Here is a 10,079-nt window from a genome sequence, read left to right as displayed (position 1 = left end):
GGAATGCTCAAAAACATGACTGTCAATTTACAGAGAGAAAAGAAGTGATTGTACCTTTATCTTAAGTGTTCTGTGCTTTTAACTTTTGTAAGCCGCTTTGAGTTCTGTGCTCCAGGAGAAAAGTAGCACTAAATATGCTGAATAAATAAATAAAATGCTGATGATGTAGTGGTTAAGAGCAGTGGTTTGGAGCAGTAGAATCTGATCTGGAGAACTGGGTTTGATTCCCCACTCCTTTGCATGAGCGGTGGAGGCTAATCTGGTGAACTGGATTTGTTGCCCCACTCCTACACACAAGCCAGCTGGCTGACCTTGGGCTGCTCTCTCAACCCCACCTACCTCACAGGGTGTCTGTTGTAGGGAGGGGAAGGAAAGGTGATTGTAAACCGGTTTGAGTCTCTCTTAAGTGGTAGAGAAAGTCAGCATATAAAAACCAACTCTTCTTAGCTTATGAGATCTGATGAGATCAGGCTAGCTGGGGCCATTCAGGACAGGGCATACCTGGTGTAGTTCCTTGTAATGCAAGATGACATTGGAGACTATTGGTCTGTATTTAGAAATGTACAACAAAGGATATTAAAAGCAAAGAGACTCTTAAAGCAGAGAATCCCATCGCTTTTCCCACCACACAGCAAGAGTTACGCACGTGTTCACTCTCATCAGCTGCATCCAAGTTTTAGCTTGCTCCTGCTCAATTCCAAAGTATCTTTCTCTTTCTCTTAGAGATTCCAGCCTCCAAGTGGGACCTGGGGATCCCCAGGAATTACCCTTCATCTCCAGAATGCAGAGATTAGTTTTCCTGCTTTAGAGGGTGGACTCTAGGGCACTGCACCCCAATGAGGTCCCCGTCCTCCCCAGGCACCATCCCCAAATCTCCAGGAGTTTCCCAACCTGGATCTGGCAACCCTACCCCCTCCATGCCCTGCTGGTGGCCAAGGGGTACCTGGAAACCCTATTTTCTCCCTCCATCTTCAAATTCAGAGTGCTTTGAGCAATCTCTCTGTGTCCCTTCACCAGACTGTTATGGGTGTAGTATTCTAAAGGCTGGAGGGAGATGCCCAGGACTGTTACACTTCTAAAGAGCCAGGGATAAGCAAATGTATAATGTTCTCCATGCAGAATATTCAACAGTCAAAGCTGTAAAATAATTTTATTTTACTTTTTTTTGTTTTTGCATTGTACTGGTTGTACTGACCCAGCAGAATCTGCAACAATTTGGGTGTGTTAAGTGCCGTCAAGTCGCTTCCAACTCATCATAGCGACCCTATGAATCAACGTCCTCCAAAATGTCCTATCTTTGACAGCCTTGCTCAGGTCTTGCAAATTGAGGGCTGTGGCTTCCTTCATAGAGTCAATCCATCTCATGTTGGGTCTTCCTCTTTTCCTGCTGCCCTCAACTTTTCCTAGCATGACTGTCTTTTCTAGTGACTCTTGCCTTCTCATAATGTGACCAAAATACGATAGCCTCAGTTGAGTCATTTTAGCTTCTAGGGTTAGTTCAGGCTTAATTTGATCTATAACCCACTGGTTTGTTTTTTTGCCAGTCCACGGTATCTGTAACACTCTCCTCCAGCACCACATTTCAAAGGAGTCTACTTTCTTCCTGTCAGCTTTCTTCACCGTCCAGCTTTCACACCCGTACACAGTAACAGGAAATACGATGGCATGAATTAACTTAATCTTGGTGGCCAGTAACACATCCTTACACTTAGGAATCTTTTCTAGCTCCTTCATGGCTGCCCTTCCCAGTCTCAACCTCCTTCTGGTTTCTTGGCTGCAGTCTCCCTTTTGGTTGATGATGGAGCCAAGGAATAGAAAGTCTTCAACAATTTCAATTTCCTCATTGTCAACCTTAAAGTTGTGTAATTCTCCTAACAATACTAACAATTTAGTATACAAAAATACTACATAACACTGATGCAACTTGAGCCATTTTTTTCTGGTAGGCAAAGAAAGAAGCTAACAATCTCCCAATCAAGGTTTGCCTCCAATTGTGTGAAGACCTGTGTCTGCCACCTAGTGGACTAAATTCTTTCAAAACGTTTCCATTATTTTGGTCATTGCAAATCACAAAGTATATTGTTTATTTGTGTCCCATACTGTAGCCAGGCCCTAACCTGTACATGAGGAGGGAAAGACATCTATATTTCTAGCCATTGCCCTCTCAAACTTCAGATCCTAAAAGAGAACCAAGAATTAATCCATCTTGGTCAGAGGCGCTTAATGAATGTTAGTTGTGTTCTCTGGATTTCTAGATATGGCAATGATCACCTGGTTTGGGAAAATGCCTCTTTGTTAGGGTTGCCAACCTCCAGGTACTAGCTGGAGATCTCCTGCTATTACAACTGATCTCCAGCCGATAGAGATCAGTTCCCCTGGAGAAAATGGCCACTTTGGCAAATGGACTCTGGCATTGAAGTCTCTCCCCTCCCCAAACCCCATCCTCCTCAGGTTCTACCCCAAAAATCTCCAGGTATTTCCCAAATCACAGCTGGCAACCCTACTCTTCATCCATAGTGGCTGGTACCCACTGAGGCTAGGGGTGTGGAAGGTAGGGTGGCCAATGGTAGCAATGTGTTAATGACCACAAACAGCCATTCTCTGGCAACGATTAGCCTAATAGAAGATCTTTTTAGAGGATCGCCATCTACAGTAGAATGGTTAGATTTGAGTCCAACAAGATTTTGGGGGTAACAAGCTTTCGACAGTCAACACTTCCCTTCTCGAAAGCTTATATCCCCCAATAATCTTGTTGGTCACTATAGTGCTACTGGACTTGAATCTAAATCTTTGCTTTTTAGACAGAGGAGAGGGGATTGTCAGAGGCTCTGCAAATACAAGGACTCTTTTTTTCAAAAGATTGTTAAAGGTATGGAATTACCCCTATTCAGCATTACCCATGCAATTTTTTTAAAACAGAAGAAAACCACCCACAGCTCAGCAAGCCTTTTAGGGAGGGGGGAGAGGCTCATTGGAGGTATCTGCAAGTACAGTTTATCGAGGTATTGTGTTATTTCTATGCAGAGCTGTGTTCCCCATGCTCCTCAAAATAACAGGGTGGGTGGAGAGTCCTGAGGGTCATGTGAGAACACAGCGGGAGGAGGGGCGTCAGTGCACGTCATGTGCAACAGGGAAACCACCGCTAAAAATGGAGAGAAAACAAATTACCCTGGGCTGTCTGGATTCTCCATTGCAAGGGTGATTACATACAGAACCACATCAGCAACCAGACTACGGTGGAAAATCATCCTGGTGTGGAAGTGCAAAGGGAGGCCTCACCTATAGTGACAAACCAGCAGGTAGAGTGCAAGACAAAGCTGTCTCAAATACATTCTCCTACTCGTAGCCCTTGCTTCTGCCCCCCCTTCCATGGACCCTCATTCTCCATCCCTTGGGTGGGGCAGACAAAAAATGCCCCCCATTCCAACTGGGGTGGGGAATGGACTTCTCTGTGTCTGTCTCTGCCTTCCCCCCACCATGCCGCACTGTTAGATAAAGTACGCATACCAAGAGAGAAAGATACAAATATCAGCAATTTTTGTCAGTAAACATGTAAAAAAAGGGTGGAAAGAAGAGATAGCAAAAATTCTAAGTTATAATTAAGTCATTTGATGGTTTGTAGGAATGAAGTTATTTTCTGTAAATGTTAGCCCGTCAGATGTTTTCACAGAAATGTGGACGTTTTGCATTCTGCATTTTTTTTAAACAAAAGATAGCAGATAGAATATGCATATTCTTTATTAATCTTTCACCCTGAATTTTGAAGACAAGATAATTTTAAATCTTTCTCCACATTTGAAATTCACTTGTACACAGCTACATGTGGATTAGAGCTGCCAAGATACCTGGAGAAAGGTCTTGTCCCTTTAACAGAGGTTTAATGTGTGGAAATGGGCAAGTGAAGCTTTTCATCACATCAAGGCAAATAATATCATCTTAGAAATAAAATCCCATTAAGGGTTTATTAAAGGGACAGGACTTTTTTTTTTCCTCCAGGCAGTTGGCAACTCTACACATAAGGAAAGAATGAAAAGGGTTTCCGGGGTGGGGGGGATATGATCCCTATCTGCCTCATCCATTCATACAACTTGGCTTAAAGTAGCACATACAGGAGCAAACTGTCTTTCATTAGTGCGGGGCAAAGACTGAAGAGGTCTTGGTGATAGGGTTGCCAGGTCCCCCCTCTCCTCCGGCAGGAGGCTCTTGGGGCAGAGCTGAGGGGATTGCGCGTGCGGCCAAACCAACATGTGTGCGTGTCACTTCCAGTTTACACCCGGAAGTGCCGCATCGCAAGAGGTCTTTTACCACTCGTTTGAGTGGTAAAAGGCCCCTCACGATACGGTGCTTCCAGGTGTAAACCGGAAGTGACGTGCCACAGTGTGTAGGCACGTGTGCACGTTTGCCCCTCGACCCTCAGCTGGTCGGCAGACAGGGGGGTGGATTGGCGGGGGTTTGCCCACCACCACCGGGCACCTGGCAACCCTACTTGGTCACCTCAGTTTGCTGCGATGTCCCAATTCGGGTGTTTTCAACAAATGAGTGTCATGAACAAATTCCCTTTCATTTGTGGTAAGAACAAGCTTGGTTTATTCTCAGGTTCTTGCGCTTTCCCCCATCCCTCACCCCTGCAGCCACCCTTGTATTCACATGTTTCAGTGAATACCCACACAGCCTGCATGTACACGCATACATTTGTTTGTAAAGGAGAGCCACTGAGTGTTTACTTTACAAATGAAACCGTGGACCTACCTGGATCACACACTGAGCTGTAACTGAGTTGAACATAACATAAGAATTACTCTTCACATGTACAGAAAAACTCAAGTATATAGTGTACACGGAATGTGTATGGGTGTTCGCTGTAACTTGTGAGCAGGGCTAGTCAGAGCCAAACTGGAAGATTTTCCCATTTAGAAAATCTTTGATCTAGCCATTGTTTGCTGAAATGCCCAAATGCAGGCGTTTCCACAAACTGGAGTTTGTCGCTTGCCAACTAACCAGAATTCTTGACCAGAATCAAAGAGTGGCTTAAAGTCCTAGGTTATACGCAACAAACACACACCCATTTGTTGAAACAACACCCGAATCGGGACATCCCAGCAAACTGAGGTGACCTTGACTTTCTATACCAAGAACTCTTCAGTCTTTGCCCCGCAGTAATGAAAGACAGTTTGTTCTAGATATCTAAACATAGCCCTTGTGATTTTTGTGCGCATGTCAGAAGGGCACAGGTGATGGCATATTTTATTCTCCCTCTCTAATACACAGGTATTTTTTTTCTTTAAAAAAAAAACCCCACTCCATTAAAGAATAAAAAATCGCAGAAGAAATGCACACCATTGAGTCTTTGAACGATGCTTGCATTTCCACGAGGGCTCCTCAAAATGATTACGCTGTGGCTGAGTAACACAAACACATTCCAACGTATAATTTCAATGCCTGAAATGGCTCATTGGGAAGGATGGACGTTTCGCTGCACCAACTGAGAATACGTATTACAAGGCAGAGGGAGGAATGACTCTCATGCTAGGAGCAACCAAACGAAACCTTAAGGGAACAATCACACAAAGGTCTACTTAGAAGGAAGTCCTATCTTGCACAAAGGGCTTACTTCCAGGAAAATATCCCTGAAGCCCAAGTGTAATCAACAGAGAGCAGGTAACAGGCAATCAAACCCTCTGCACATTAACATTACAGACCCTGTCTATATTTTTCTGGCCACTAACTACTAACTAACTAAACAGAGTTATACCTTTCTAAGTTCACCAAAGTTATTGGTCTTAAAAGGGTGTAACTCTGTTTAGGACTGCACTATGGGAGAAACAAAGCAGGTGGGGAAAAAGTGGTTTCCAGAGAGAGATACAGTATGATTCCAATAGATCTGAAAGGAATATTCACCAGCATTCAACATGGAAGCTTGCTGGGTGAAATGGGCCAGTCACATGATCTCAGCATGGCCTACCTCACAGGGTTGTTGTGAAGATAAAAATGGAGATGAGAATGATGTAAGCTGCTTCATATCCCCAATAGGGAGAAAGGCAGGGTAAATGAAGTAAATAAAGAAATAAATAAATGCATTTTATTTTCCAAGCTTGCCATTTAAGTAGGGTTGCCAGGTCCCTCTTGGCAACCGGCGAGAGGTTTTTGGGGTGGAGCCTGAGGAGGGCAGGGTTTGGGGAGGGGAGGGACTTCAATGCCATAGAGTCTAATTGCCGATTGCTAATTTTGCACCTGACATTTTGAATTCAGAAATCAAATTTCCACTTTGGCTGTAACATTTTATCCCTCAAAATGAAAAATTTGAGCTCTTTAAGCATTTTGGCATCTGTTTCTTGTTTTGCCCAGCAGCAACAGAAGATCTCATCAGTTGTTACATGCTGAAAAATACTGCCTATCATCTGTCAAATATTGTCAAATGCTTAACTCCCCAGTACATCAGCTGTTAAATACTAAATACTATTATGTGTCAATTATCAAACAGTGTTAGATATTGAATATTGAACTCAAACATCACAGGAAAATATTCAGAGACTGTACAGAGAGCTTTCAAAATCAATATTTGCACAGCAGAAGTCTGAGAAGAACAGTTGTAAGCAAATTAATTTCTGCTCTACATTTAGATCCAAATTTCTCATCATTTGAATATTGCATTGATCAGGCAAATGGTTATGCCTCCTGCTAGAATATTGGCAGCAGGCACAAGCTATTTGTTAGCACAATCTAACCTAATAAAGAGAGCAATCTGACACACATCTACTCATAATCCTACTCAGGTGTATTCAATAGGGTTTACTTCCTGAAAAGTATACTTTGCATAGAATGCTTCATTGCTCCTTCTTAAGACTGTTGAAAATTATAAGCTTGGACTTTTTCATCATGCCCAGAAATGTTGAATTCTATGCGCACACACACCGGTTTGGTTGCAATTGTGTGTAAAGTGCTGTCAAGTTGCAGATTCACAGCCAATTTATGGCAATCCTGTAGAGTTTTCAAGGCAAGAGGCTAACAGAGGTGGTTTGCCATTGCCTTCGTCTGCACAACTCTGGCATTCCTTGGTGGTTTCCCATCCAACTACCAACCAGAGCTGACCCTGCTTAGCTTCTGAGATCTGACAAGATCAGGCTAGCCTGGTCAGGGCTTGGTTATAACTACCTACCATCAAAATGAAAATGAGTTCTGTTGATCTCTAAAACACACTACTTTATGAAGTTTCTATTGGTCTTAATATACAGTATTACACTCCTGTTACTTTGTGGCATTAAATTATTCCTTTCAACATGGTGCTTCAACATAACTCGAGATATTTCAGAGAAAAGTCGACTTCACATAGAAAAACATGCCGAAGAACCATATAATTTAGCAGACTGATACAGCGCAATAAGGTTGACAGCTTGCTAACTCAGCCAGAACGTGCTGTCGACTGTGATTTTGCATATCACACCCAAACTAGGCTATAATTGTAACAGTTGTTCACCAACACTTTTCAAAGTATAACCCAGTAAGCTTAAACTTATGATAATTAACTGTAACAGGAGTGTTACAGACTTCAGATTTCGTAAAGAGTAAACACGCTTACAACCTTTCTCTGCAATATTCTGACAGCCGGTGTGCTGTGGTAATTAGATCACTAGGTCAGTAACAGGGAGACCTGGATTCAAATTTCTACTTTGTTGCTCCTACAAGGGGATAATCCTTCAGTCACTTTACAAGTTACGAAATTTTGCTCGACAGCAATGAAAATTCAACACCATAGAACAGTCTCTTAGCCCAATAGGCAGAAGTGTCTTGGTTGTTATTTCTTTTTTTGTGTTGTAAGACTCGGACTGTAATTCTTTGTTTGTAAGAATATCTTAGTCCATGTTTCTGGTTTTATCTGGCTAAGGGCCGTAAATAAACAATCTATCTATCTACTTAGTTAGGTTGCCAACAGTCTGGAGAAAAGCTGTTCTTAATGGGATGTTGTTTACCAGGTACGGTTGCCAACCTCCAGGTACTTGCTGGAGATCTGCTGTTACAAGTGATTCTTGAGAACTCATCAGGAAAGACTGCCCACGTAGATCTAAAGGTCCTGAATTTTTATCTCATGGTTTGCTTCACTGTAATTTTTATACTGTTGAGGAACTCTTGAATTAGCCCTCTTTCACTCAAATTTAAAAGCCCCCCTGATCAGTGATTTGTTTTGTATCTTTTATCTGACTGGAACCCTCATGTCACTAATGAAGTAGCTAGGTATCTCCTAGCTGGAATGAGGTTCCAGGAACTGATTGTCAATAACTTTGGATAAATTTCTTTTCCCTACTTTTAAAAAAAGTTTATGATCGTTCATTTATGTTATTTCTTGACGTTATGCGATTTGGCTATACAATTTGTAATAAATGCCTAAGACGATTTATTTATTTAAAACATTCTTATGCTACCTTTCCACCCAATCAGGGTGCACAAGGCAGCAAACATTAAAAAATGAAAACGTTTGAGTAATTACAAATACAGTTAAAAATAAAAAAAAGAATACATAAACAAGCAGCACCAGAAGGAGGGCCAATAACTGTTATTGGGGTTAGAATATCAGTAGGGTAGGTGTTAGGTGAACCTTAAGGAGAGAGGGATCCCATAGTCACGGTGCCACCATTCAAAAAAACCTGTCTTCAGTCACCATCTGCCTTGCCTCTATAGGAAAGGGCACAGAGAGCAGGACTTGTGAGCAAGATCTTAAACTGGTGGGCTGGCTGTAGCGTTCCATGCAAATGATGAAATGGGTTCTGGAAAGCTTATGACTTAGGGTTGCCAGGTGTCTCTTCGCCACCAGTGGGAGGTTTTCGGGGGCGGAGCCTGAAGAGGGCAGGGTTTGGACTTCAATGCCATAGAGTCCAATTGCCAAAGTGGCCATTTTCTCCAGGTGTACGGATCTCTATTGGCTGGAAATCAGTTGTAATCGCAGGAGATCTCGAGCTAGTACCTGGAAGTTGGCAACCCTATTATGCCTTAATAAGTTAGTCTTAATGATGCCCCCAGAGTCTTGGTTAATCAGAACTGATAAACCAGCAATAGCAGCTTAGCACAATCAGGAGGACATTCCAGAAGTCCTCTGCAGAAGAGTTGCCTCAGCTGAAAATTGTTAGTGAAGAAGCAAGGGTTCAGAATTTCAATGCCACTGTAGAGAAGACCCAATCCTACACACCTATGCCACAAATTTCAGGTGGATGGAGTCTGTGGCCTGGTCCAGTAAAGTCTGGTAAAGTTTGGGTCACAGAGTCTAATTTTATGGGGCCCCAAAGGGGTTGCCCCCATCCTCCATGGGAAACCATTGCAAACTTTACCAAACTTCGGGGTTCCTGCTGCGAATATGGTGACTCTACCTTGAAAAACACCCCCAGAGCTCTTAAAAAAAAATCCCATAGGGAAAATCCTTGGGAAAGCCAAAGCCCAAAAAAGCTGAATACCTATTTGGCTTTTTCAGTGATTGGCTATCCTGTTTGGGCTTGATTCCCTGGTTTAATATTCGGCTGAAAATAAATCCGAATAAAGCTGAAATGGCTATTTTTTTGCTTTATTTTTGGTTCCGTAAACCTGATATGCCCAGCCCTATTTACCCTTTTAACTGAGATTAGTAATCCTAACTTCAGGATTGTGGGGCAAATTTTTATTCCAGCATTTGCTTCAGTTATTCAAAATAAATATTCGGGATTCCAAAACAGCTTCACAATTTTCCAGATCTAAAGTACAGCATGAAGGAAGGAGCCATTTAGGAGTTTATTGTACTTGATCCCATTGATTTACACAGAGCTTAAGTGTGCTTAACTCTGGGTTGCATTGTGGTCCCAAAATGTATGTTAAAACATGTGGCTCGTGATTTGAAGAACATGGAAGTGTTTCTCTGTCTCCCATTGCTAATTTAGAAACTGTAGAATACCTAGTTTTGCCAGCATTATATGATGCTTCCTTCTTTTTGCCGATTTTTCTAAGTTAGGAGGAATTCAGCTTTTCCTTTATCTAAATGCTAGTGTGTTACCCCTTCATCAAAAACCCTTAAGCTGTATAATTACCTTCTGAGACGTGAGTCACTTCGGCTCTGAATTCCC

This window comes from Euleptes europaea, chromosome 12, assembly GCF_029931775.1.
Source record: "Euleptes europaea isolate rEulEur1 chromosome 12, rEulEur1.hap1, whole genome shotgun sequence".
NCBI classification, from domain to species: Eukaryota; Metazoa; Chordata; class Lepidosauria; order Squamata; family Sphaerodactylidae; genus Euleptes; species Euleptes europaea.
The sequence above is the reverse complement of the archived record's forward strand: the minus strand, read 5'-3'. Positions refer to the sequence as shown.